The sequence below is a fragment of the Macrobrachium rosenbergii genome, chromosome 43, assembly GCF_040412425.1.
Source record: "Macrobrachium rosenbergii isolate ZJJX-2024 chromosome 43, ASM4041242v1, whole genome shotgun sequence".
In the NCBI taxonomy this organism is placed as follows: domain Eukaryota; kingdom Metazoa; phylum Arthropoda; class Malacostraca; order Decapoda; family Palaemonidae; genus Macrobrachium; species Macrobrachium rosenbergii.
This window is the reverse complement of record NC_089783.1, coordinates 46,802,825-46,816,135: the sequence shown is the minus strand read 5'-3', so window position 1 is coordinate 46,816,135 and position 13,311 is coordinate 46,802,825.

Below are 13,311 nucleotides of genomic sequence, written 5' to 3'. Positions count from 1 at the left end.
ATATATATATATATATATATATATATATATATATATATATATATATATATATATATATTCATATATTTATATATATATGAATATATGTATATATATATATAATTTTTATATATATATATATATATATATATATATATATATATATATATATATATATATATATATATATATATATATATATATTATATATATACATATGTATATATTTATAATATATGGATATGTATGTATATATATATATATATATATATATATATATATATATATATATATATATATATATATATATAATATATATATATATATATATTCATGTATATACACACACATATATATGTGTTTGTATGTGCACGCGTGTGTGTATGTGCGTACTGATTGCCTAAATGCAAATATCAGCATAGTTACTTGAAAGCTCGTTCGCAGACATTTTTTGGAACAAACGTGAAATGATTCGACAGCTAAGGTTTTATTAGTTCGCGTCTTTTTTTATGAAACTACAAAATACGATTCAATTCCCTTATACTAACTAACTGCTATCTCTAAAGAAGAAATTCTGGAACTAATTTATGGAGACCAATTTGGAACCAATTTATGGAGAGGAGAGAAAGGAGAAATTCTGGAACTCATTTATGGAAATTTGGAACTCATTTATGGAGAGGAGAGAAAGGAGAAATTTGGAACTCATTTATGGAGAGGAGAGAAAGGAGAAATTCTGGAACTCATTTATGGAGAGGAGAGAGAAGAGAAATTCTGGAACCAGTTTGTGTAGAGGAGAGAAAGGAGAAATTCTGGAACTCATTTATGGAGAGGAGAGAAAGGAGAAATTCTGGAACTCATTTATGGAGAGGAGAGAAAGGAGAAATTCTGGAACTCATTTATGGAGAGGAGAGAAAGGAGAAATTCTGGAACCAATTTATGGAGGGGAGGGAAAGGAGAAATTCGGGAGCCAATTTATGGAGAGGAGGGAAAGGAGAAATTCTGGAACCAATTTATGGAGACGAGAGAAAGAAGAAATTCTGGAACTCATTTATGGAGAGGAGAGAGAAGAGAAATTCTGGAACCAGTTTATAGAGAGGAAAGAAAGAAGAAATTCCGGAACCAATTTATGTAGAGGAGAGACAGCAGATAAGGACAAAATTTGGTGTGTGAAAGTTGAGTGATTTCGGAACGAGGTGTGAAAATTTACAAAACCCGAAAGTTGGAAAACATGAACTGGAAGCGTTATTGTTTGCATATAGTTATACATATCTATATTTTACGCAGATTGATGCTGTTAGTATTGTAGAATATTACTTGCGATATCACGGAATTTATATGGATGAGTTATCAGATGTTTCAAATTATATTATAACCAAATTATCGACGTCTTTTTATTATATACCCTGTTTATAAAATCAAAATGAAAAGTTCATTTGAAAAAAGTTGCATTTTTTTGTTTATCAGACATATACATACATATACTGTATATGTATATGTATATATATATATATATATACATATATGTATATATGTAGATATATATATATATATATGTATATATCTATATACATACAATATGTATGTATATATATGTATATATACATACATAATTAACAAATGAGTAATGCAGAAGGAAAAGAAAATGAAATTGAAAGTATTGAAAGGCTCAATAAAAATTTTCAATGAACAGTTACCAGGAAGATAGAAAATTCTTCCCTGGGACACTAGGAGATATGGCAACTCAATTTAAGTACGGGTTATGGCCTCAGAAACGAAGAATGAAATATATGAAACAGCTGCGCAAACACGGAGACAGGGTGTTATACTGAATGGGAATTGTGGGAACCGGAAAGTAAGCAGTGCATTGGTGCTACAGGTAAGTTTGCGCATCGGCACTGCGCATGTCGGCTTCTGACAAAATCAGGGACGTGGCCAACTTTAAGCTGGAAAGCATATAAAAAAAACAATGCTATTCCAAAACATAATTCACTCTAAAGAGAAAAAAAGACTTGAAAGAGAAATACTGAAAAAACTAAATACAAAATAGCTATGTGATGAATAACAAATGAACTGAAGAGCTGAGTAATTCTGCAAAGAAAAAGGACAGCGTACTTGTAACATATTTGAATGATCAAGGCTGTGATAATTCATCTATCTTTTCATGGCTCCTGGTTTATAATCATTCTTCACATGTTTAGCCTGTCCTGATAATCCATTCACTACTCAAGACTTTCATGCAGAACTTTTTATACAGAGGGTTCCTATGTCATAGCCTTGACCCAATTATCCTTCAGGTATAAAAGAAGGGAGAATTGGTATTAAAACACATCGCAGAGAAAAGAAATTCCGAGGTTATTTGTATGCAGATTCAAATTGGCTATGAATATTTTTAAGTACAAATTTTTCATTCATTGTGCTGCAAAGTAGACGGGGATTTTGCCATGGCAAGTTTGTACAGTTAAAAAGATGACATGATATTAAAACGACCCTCGTTCCACCAATAAATTAAACCAGACCTTTACAGTTTGAAGATTCCCCCCCCCCCACACGCCCCCAGAAAAGTAAAACAATACAATTATATACCAGTCAACAACCTTGGCTTTACAACTCATACATAAGTACGTACCAATGGACAACAGACCAGGTTCACCTTATGGTACTATAATTAGTCTCCCTTTGACTACCGTGAAGTACAAAGGCATGCAAAAAAGTATTGTAATAATTTGAAAACCAGGCTATAAGAAATAACTCGGCCTTTTCTTTTGGTCAATTTCAGATACTACCCCTGTCTTACAGGGTACTATTGGAAAACTTCATATAGCCTTTAAACCTCATTCAGCAACTTATTCATAACAAAAACCTGACCTCTTGGTGAAGGTAGAAAAGCAATTAGCAGTGATTGCAAGCAACACTCACATTGTAAATGATTACCAGCAATAAGAACGAAAACTATTACTTATACTTAGCACTAATTGATTTCGAGTAAATGACCGCTTGCAAGGTTGCCAAGGCGAGAGAAAAACAAGCATCGATTGATAAGTGACGCTGGAGTGCTTGCTGTAAGAGAAAGTACAGTGGAAGTTCAGTTGCTCCGTACCTCACACTTAGTCACTGTAGCTGGAAGGCTCTCCAAGATCCGCGCCGGGTAAGTCATGTTTTTTTTTTATTTATGTGTTATCTAAATATAATTTCTGTATTCCGCGGTAAATATGCAGTGTATTGTTGTTGCTAGCTACCTCAAGAGATATCTTTTAAGGTCTGGGAAATTCATTTTCCGTATTAATTTATAGCTAAAACCCCTGAAAGTTGTCTTTGAAATCATACATCAGATTACATCTAATTAATGATCGTCGATTCTTCTATCAATCACTGAGTCAAGAAGTAGACCACAGAAGTACCGTTAGGTCTAGGTGGGAAAGAGAATCAGGTCATTGAACAATGCTCACCTGTTTCTATGTGGCTATTCACTGTCCACAAGCCAGCAGCCTTTTACACAGAATAAGGAAGTTTTGCTTCCTTGTAAGGGATTAGCATTATTCTTAAAAATTTCATCTTCATGAAGGAATGGCATTCCAAAGAAAACACACTAGACTGCTCAGTGCATTCAGCAAGTAAGGCCTTAGCGACGTGGGTGCAAAACCTCGAATTACAGAACTGAGTTTTGGGAGACTGGTCAAATGAGGTTTGGAACTGAAAAGTCGTGTAGAAACAGGCTAGCAGTGTCAGTTCTGTGACCTGAGCTTCCTTCCTACCCAGGCCTAACGGTACTTTTAGGATGTGCTCCTTGACCCTCAGACTGATAGACGGATCCACTTGACAATAACCATTTAACCAAACCATTATTGAGCTTCTCCAGCCATACAGCAGAGCTGCAACAGAAATCCTAGTACAAGAATACTGTTGAACTCGCCAGCAGCTGCCCACCTCAGCCCAGAAATGACCAACCTAAAAGTTAGAATTTGTTTACTACAGACGCTGGAAGCCATGCCCTGTCATGTCTCAAAATATAAGTATTTAATGTGTAGTCCTATGACCTGTCATTGCCTCAATATATAAGAAATTGACGTGTAGGTCTATGACCTGTCATTGCATCAATATGTAAAAATTTTATATGTAGACCTATGACCTGTCATTGCCTCAAAATATAAGAAATTGACGTGTAGGCCTAATGTCTCAATGATATTAACATTTGACATGGCTGCATAAGTCTATGCTTCATTTCAATTAATGTGGTCTATGTGGGATCGCTTACTTAGGCCAACACCAATTTAATAATAAAAAAGCAAGATGCTTGTGTATTTAGGCTCCGCATGATAAAAAAAAGATGCGCAGATCCAAGATCTTCCTAATGATATATAACTTAATATATCTTTTATCGGAGATATTAATTGCACACTTCAAAACTCCGGGAACTCAAATCTGTGGTGTCATCATTCATGACAAATCCGTACTGGTAATCATTCGGACTGTTAACTAGTGTGACGTCATTCACCCTTCGAGAGCTAGCCAATCACTGGCGTGCAGTGGGCGGGGCTTAGCTGCAAAGAGCGGTGGACTCGCTATAATTGATTACCTTCATATGTTACCGTATTTCAATAATGGTATGTTGTATAAAAAAAAGATATAACATAAATTATAAAAAAATGGGCCAGTAACCATGATTTATTCAAAACAGACTCGTGGGGACGTGGGAAAGGAATTTGCAACAATCAAAGAACACTTGCGTGCTTGTAAATGGTTTAAACCTTAGTGCTTAGCATACAATCATAGCTTGTTAATTCCTTCATTGGAGAGTTGTACTTAAAATTTAATGCATAAGGCTCGCTAAAATCAATCGATTCGAGCAAACCAACTTCAGAGTTAAGTAGTATCACTTGTAAGGAACATCTGGGAAACGCATTTTAGTCTTTGCGATTCTGGCGATACAAATGCGAACTGCAGCGTTATAGGAGCCCCAGTCTACAAGGTTTCCATTTTCAGTCGATGGAATTTACGTCTGGTCATGAGTGCTTATTCAGATTTAGCTCAACTGAGTTTTCAACATAGCTTTTACTATTTAAAGCTAATTTTTCCCTAAACAAAACTGTAATCATACACACAAGCATATGCGTATATACAGTATATACAGTATATACATTTATAAATATATATATGTGTGTGTGTGTTTGTGTTGTGCATGTATGTGTATATACATATGCATATATATATATATATATATATATATATATATATATATATATATATATATATATATATATATATATATATATATATATATTTATATATCTATGTTTGTGTTCTCGTATATATGATTACAATTCTACTTATTAAATTTTATAAAAGAAAAGCTGAAAACATTGATGATGTCTTTGATCAAATGCAAGGTAAAAAATAATTTAATATTTGACATGGATCGCTGTATTCAGCTAATAACCAAAAATGGACATATCTATTACTTACTATTCATGCTTAGAATTGGAAAAAAATAAACTTTTTACTAAAAAAAAACTTAACGAGGCAACGAGAGTATACTAAGAAATTCTGGCAAAATATGAGACATTCGCCTCTTTCACATTACGGTCTCAGAAGGGCAAAGATTCTTTTAGAGATGAATGAAGGGCATATAATTACAAGCATTTAACTTTCAGTACCAATTCTCTGTAAATGGAGTGTTAAAACGTGACCAACGAAAATATGAGGTCGAATATTTAGTATGACCATCTGAATGGTGTTAAGTATGCACAGGAATGACACACACATGTTTTGATTTCGAACACCTTGACAGCTCAGAGAGTCGGCCTGGAAATGAGAGGGTCAAAGCCTTATATGATCATCCTGCTTTCTTGAGGAATCGATCGGTCAGAGTGAATAATAAAAATGGCAGACTTCTTCACAGAAGTCAGCCGCGAATGGAAGGGTTACGAAACCTCTCAGAATACTGGCGTCTCTTGTTTTGTGGGCCGTTATTTCTTCAGTATCAACAGCACTCGAAGCTCTGATGGTACCGTATGGCTACAAAGCTAGCAACTGCATCGGGATTGGCCAAGTCCCAGTGCCCACCAGCGCTGTGATGCCCGTTCACAATTATTCGGGCCTCCCAAACCACACGTATCAGGACGTGCCCGAGATCGTGTGCGCATCTAAAGCGTTCGCAACGAAGGCTTTTGTTTCCACATATGAAGTTAATTATAATTTCTGTCGTGTATTTTATCCCTCAGCGTCGCTTACCCTTCTTTGCTAGTTGATTTCTCTCTTTGTGAATTAGATACTCTTAATTTTGTTTATCCAGTTCCATTGATTATTCCCATACTCCATTTTTAAGAAATGAATTAAAGAAGGTGTATCAAGTTCTTAAATCAAGATTGGTCGTTTTTTTTTTTTTTTTCATTTCAAGAATACCTCTCACGCAAACTTCCTCACCACTTAGTTCCCCACGCCAGAACTTTTTCTACTTCGCATAATTATATTGTCCATTAGTAGAGACTCTTGCTTCTCTCTTTGAGGAGTCGCTTGATACATAGTACCGAGTATGTAATGTTCTCTAAGTAGGCCATTACTGTAAATTATTTTAAAAGGTATGAAGTTCAGAATTCATAATTGCCTCTGCTGTTCAAAGTTTGTCGGTCGTGCGCACATGTTAGCAATCGACTTTTTCTAATCCCTTTTACGTTTTATAGTCTGCTTCTAGTTCTACTCGTATTTATATTTTATCCCACAACTTTATTACTGCACTTAATTCCACTTTACTATACGTATATATATATATATATATATATATATATATATATATATATATATATATATATATATATATATATATATATATATATATATACTAGCTGACCAACTCGGCACTGCCCAGGAAAACTGAATAACAACCGATAAACTAACTCTCTCACTCTCTCCTCCCAACACCCCTCTATTCTCTCTATTACTTCTTCTCCTTTCCAGTCAAGATAGTTGCTTCAGTTACATTGCCCAGCAATTTTGACATTTTATATTTCACCACATTTTTATATATATATATATATATATATATATATATATATATATATATATATATATATATATATATATATATATATATATATATATAGGAAGGAGAAAAAGCATTCTCAGTTAACTATTAGAAATGTAAAGGAAATTCCTGTATGTTTTGGGATTTCTTGCCGTCATTTTTTACGTTTTATTTTTGCTTTTGGTGTCCTTTATCTTCAAAACAACATAACAAAAGATTGCACATTCAGATTACTTTGTTATCTCTCCTTTCTTCTGTACAGCAGATGGCGTTTGTACAATCTACGGTGAGGGCAAAGGGGTCTTCTTTATTCACTCCAATATACCCACGACCGAGGAGCTTGAAGAAGTTGCTCCACTGAAACCCACCTACGCAAGTCCACCCCGCTTAAGGTGAGTGATCATGTGAATGCCGAGAAAAATATTATGTTTCCACAGCACAAATACCCTGTACAAATCGTGGTCAGTTCTGGAAGTATATTTGATCTCTGAGAGTTTTCTTTGGAAGGAGATATGTATCTTTCTTAGATAGTGGCCCCCCAAGGGTTTTAACCCGGCATGTATCCACCTTTGCGGCGTGTTTAGTACAAGCCTGTTGGGGATTACTGTCAAAAATATAAACAAAAGACTGTAAATATCTTAACGATAATGACCCCCAAGAAATATTAGTCCCAGATAGAGACCCCTGAAAACCCTTGGGGTCGCTATCTAGCAAAGATCAGAAGATATTTGTATCATGTCTACTATAAAAATGATTTCTGCTAAAGAAATCGAGTTTCCTGACTCAGAATGAGACAAGAAGGGCCAGAGATGTAATAGGTTAAGTAGATCTGATTCTCTTTCAGATAAATCTTTAATTCCCTTTGGAAAGATTAATCTCTTTTCTAAGAGCACACTAATGTGCAATGAGCACGTATGTTCTGGCTAATGGGTTTTGCACAGAAACTACTTAAGCATTTTAGCTGACAATGTTGCTCTTGTAAGTGATCTGTACAGACCTGGAAACACGTAGCTAGCAGAACACGAGGCCATGCTTTTAGAAATATACACAGTAGGCGGACTGGTATGCCCACAATTATGCAAACCCCTTACACCCAGTCAGCAAGTGACTACAACTCTTCCACAGTAGGTTGTGCTTATTTCAACTGACAATAAATGGCCTCTTTCAGTTTAGAGCTAAGTTGTAGCTTTAAATTACGGGGATGATCCATGGAATAAAATGGCCGGTTTTCCTGTCGACAAATGAATTTCTTATTGACACATATTTCTGCTGAATTCCTAACCTTTAAGAATTTAATATATCTCACTGAATCACTAGTCCAGACCAGATAAGTCTTCCTTCGCTAAGTAGCGCAGCGCCCTGAATGAAACTGAAATCTACGAAGTTCATAGGATTTGTGCTGTCACTTTGTTGAGTACCTGTTTTTTACACCATCATTATTTTTTGCCCTAAAAATGGAAAATCTAGTTGGTCACGGATAAGTACCAATACCCTGGGCGCCCAGTTGCTTGATCAGGGGCAATTGACAGTGATGTTCAAGTCACGACTTAAAACTCACAGCATTATGGACAGGATTTTCCCTTTAAAAAAATAAAGATGACGTACTGCCTCGTCTTTTCATTTACTTAGCAACTTTACGGAATGCTGTAGCTTCGTTCAGTGCCATGAGCACAATGTTTCTATTTTTGATAACTACCAATAATAAGAACAATCAAACGTCGACTCATTTACTCATCCTTGAAGTTGAGCATTGGTTAACCAAGAGTTTCGACTCATTTTTCAACATGACTGACTTACTATCTACACTGACTCACTCATCGATGGTAACATATTAACTACACTGAGAGGCAAGGGGCCTTCGTTTGAAATATGTTTCAAGTGTGCTCTGTATTCAAGGTTGTGTAGGTAATTCTGTCTCCTGCACATTCCCTCCACAGCTGGAAAAAAGAGCTGGCAGTCGATGGCAAGATTGACGACACCATGTACCACTCAAAAGACAACTTAGTGCGTCCGTGGTGGATTGTTGATCTGCTGGAAGTCCGAACCATTTACCAAGTCCAGATATTTACGAGACAAACAGCGTGTTGTTTTGCCAGGTTTCATGACATCGAGGTAAGCAAGTCAAATTATGATAAATAAACAAAATCCTCTGCCTCTCCTTCATTTAACATGTCAAATTTGACGCCCTCTTGTCATTGTATATATCTATCTATCTATCTATCTATCTATCTATATATATATATATATATATATATATATATATATATATATATGTGTGTGTGTGTGTGTGTGTGTGTGTGAAAACCACAGGAAAATAACAGTCAGGAGATCCGAACCAAGCGCTTTCGCGTTGTTACTTTACGCATCAACGGGACTTCATCAAATATCATTTGATATCCAGTTTGATCTACTTCGTGAATATCACCGAAGGGGAATTATAATTGATAAACAATTCGGTATCTGGAAGATCGAACTCCTGAGAGTACGGATCGTTCATCAGTTACAAATCCCCTACGGTGATATTCCCGAAGTAGAGCGAATTGAATATTAAACGGCATTTGTAGCTTAATGTTTGTTTATATAAAGATATTACGGTGTATGTGATAAAAATGCATGAATAGCTACGTGTTTCAAGCGTACCAATCGCCTGTCATGGTGGAGGTGGGTCGATTTCGGCTCTTAGTACAAACACTTGCATTCGACAGTCATTTGTATGGCAGAGTAGGTATCAAACCTGAGTCTCTCTTGACTGACAGACGTCGATTCTTACTGTCGGATGATAGAGTCTTCCAAGTAGGCTACCGAACCGTTCATCGCTTATAATTCCCCTTCAGTGATAATTCATACATAGAGCGGATTGGATAACAAACGACACACACACACACACACACACACACATATATATATATATATATATATATATATATATATATATATATATATATTTATATATATATATATGTATATATATATATATATATATATATATATATATATATATATATATATATATATATATATATATATATACAAGTAAAGAACTATAGCCCAGAGAAGGGTAATGCTTATATATAAGATTAGAAAAATCAAAGATATATAGTTGAAATATATATATATATATATATATATATACAATAGAATCTGAGCCCATATATATATATATATATAAAAATATAGCAGTTGAAATATATATGTATATATATATATATATGTATATATATATATATATATATATATATATATATATATATATATATATATATATATATATATGTATATCTATATATACACACATATATGTGTGTGTGTGAGTGGTTGCGCGCGAGTGTTCATGTATTTGCATTCCAGTCCATCATTGTCTCTACAACTTTGAATTATTACAATTTTAATACTATTTATCTGTCTTTCATCATATTTTCACCTCTTTCCAGGTCCGTGTTGGCCAGACATTGAAGGAGGACGGTGACCTAACTTCCTTCACCCTGATGTCTTCTTACAAAGGCCGTTACACTCTCGCCGAAGGCCACATCATCTGCACCAATCTTTTCGGTGTCACCGGCAGATTCCTCAGCATTAACAAAATTAGCATAGACAGAGATCATCTCCAGCTTTTGGAAGTTAAGGTCTATGCTAAAAAAAAAAGCCTAAAATATATCTTCTTTCTTCAGAATGTTAGCTTTATCCCACTCCCTGTTGCTAACATTGTTCTCTCCTGACTGAGTATTTTCGCTCGTTTGATGATTTGTGTTTGGAAATATACTACACTCTATTCCATAAAGAAAGTGGTTTACAAGGCATTAGGCTCTGCTGTGGCTGTGGAAGTGAGAGCTCGCTGCAGCAAGAGTTTCATTATTTACATTTTGCAATAAGGGAACATTTTAGGAGAGGGTTCCAGCCTTGGTCACTGAAAGGAGTAGCAACAAAACAGAACTTCCCTTCAAATAAGAACTCTTACAGAGATGGCAACCAGCCCCTGAAAATACCATCAAGCTGTACCACAAGGCAAGGATGCACTCAAACATCCAAAGTGCCTCATGAGAAACATCGTCTTTGAAAACACTGTTGACCACTGACGTTAATGAACGGCTGGACCCCACCAAATTTTATCAAAACATCTGTACTAAAGTCGTGGTTATGAAGAATACCCCAGCTCCCACCATCAAAAGATCCTCTGAAATAAACTAATGTAGTATTCCTATTCAAATGGCCCACATGTAGAAGGTCCGGATCATGCATGGGTATGACTACAACGAAACTAGCAAAGAGGATCACCTGTCATGCAGAAGGAGTTAAGTTCATTTGTGAAAGACTCGCCAAATCAGCATCATAAGAGATACCACAGTATAGTAAAGAATACAGTAATAATTAGCAGGGGCCCAGGACTCAAAGCACCTACAGCTGCTTGAGGTGTTTCGAATCCAACAGGAGAATCCCTGCCAGAACACAACACATGAAACCTTTCACTCCTGCCCACCAACATCAGGCGTGCTTTTAGCCAGGACCTAATACCCACACCTGATAATAACGCCAACTCAGAGAGGCGTCAGAACAAGCATTCCCGGGCGTGAGCAACTCCAGGTTGGCTGAGAAATCTTTATCCTGATACTGATTTCTCAGTATCATTTGGGCAAGAACTACCCAAATGATTAATTCTTAAATCATTTTTGAAAACCAAAATAAGTAAAAGGAATGATTCTGGACAAAGAAAAGAAAATAATTAATATAAAGGATGGTTCCTACTGGGATATACCGTGTAAGCCACATTGTAAACAGTACTCTACCGATGGGGCTGGCTATCATAAATGGCACTCTTTATTCAAATGGGATCTGAGTCTGAGGGAACCAGAGACTGGAAGCAGCACAGTGCACTGGCAGAACTAAATGTTTGTGATGAGACTTTTTTTTATGGAGAAGACCCATGAAAACTTGAAACAAAAAAATTACAGGCATTAAGGAGTTGAGATGTATAAACAGTAATTTAAACAATTCGAATCTCAGTGGAGGTTTGGTAAGTTGGAGGTTTTTGAGGTCCATTAACATTTCCAACAGCGTTGTAGCATGTACGTACATTAGGTTTCCCAAGGTCATACAAAGATGTTCTGTTGCAGTAGTTTTATTTCTTTTGTCGTTTCCATTCGCACATTTTTTTTTTATGTACTTCTTGGTCTTACCTGTAACTGATTTTTATGAGTAACGTTCTAACCTTTAGAAATTCCGGAAATATGATGTAAAATTTAAATAACTCAGTTATGATGGACGAAGTGAGCACCCAGAAAGTTCAGAGTAAAAATATAAAGCAAAGAATTTCATAAAGTTCAAGGGAGCTAACGTCTGGGAATTTCAAGCTAGGATAAGTACAGTAATACATGGAATTTCAAAGAAGGGCAACGACATGTTCATAAGAAGGCAAGACAGACCATTCCTTGCACAGTGACTACTTCTGTGACGGCTGCTGGTGACTTAAGGTTGTGCTTTTCGCTGTAATGTTTCTTAACGAGACCGCGCTGAATGAGGGAGGGTAACCTCCTCGACAATCGAGTCCTAGTCATCATGATGCATGTAGCATGAGGGAAAACCATATTCCTCACTTCAGCTGGTATGTTTATATGTCAGGTTGCATCTCAGGAGCACGACGGAAGTATGGATGTGGGAAAGGTTCCACAGGAGTGATTGACAGTAATGGTTGTTACTTTGTACGAATGTGAAGCGGATTTAAGTGACTGACACTATAACAGGGCATAATTATTCAGTATACTGGGAAGGTGTATGGTAGTTTTTTTGGAAAAGAAAATAAGACTGATAACAAGAATTTGCAGTGGAAGAGTAGAGTGGTTTTGCAAAAAAAAATAAATAAATAAAGAGGTGTGGGTCAGAGTTTTTGTCCTGAAACAATTCAGTGGGATATGGGAGTGCACGGAAAAATTTTTAAATGCTATACATGTCGAATATAAATCAATCAAAAAACATTTGTACGTCTTGCTCTCAAAAATGCATTTATTTCCTCGTATCTGGTTAACATAGCTACAACAGCTATAAAACGTTGGAAACCCTGTTCAGTCTTGTTTCAGATTAGTTAGTAAATCATGTGCTCTCTTTGAAATGGCTTTGTAAGATAATTCATATGCATGTAATTCGACTTGTGCTTTAACAGTACTTTGTATTTTACTTAAATTGCACGTGAATGGATATATTCCATCATACTCTTGTGCAAACCTTTCCGGTAAAACACAGTACAAGGTTTCTCAAAATAGCAGCTACGCTTAGGTGAGCAGTCATCGTATTATGTGAAACCATATTACAAATGAGTTTGGTTC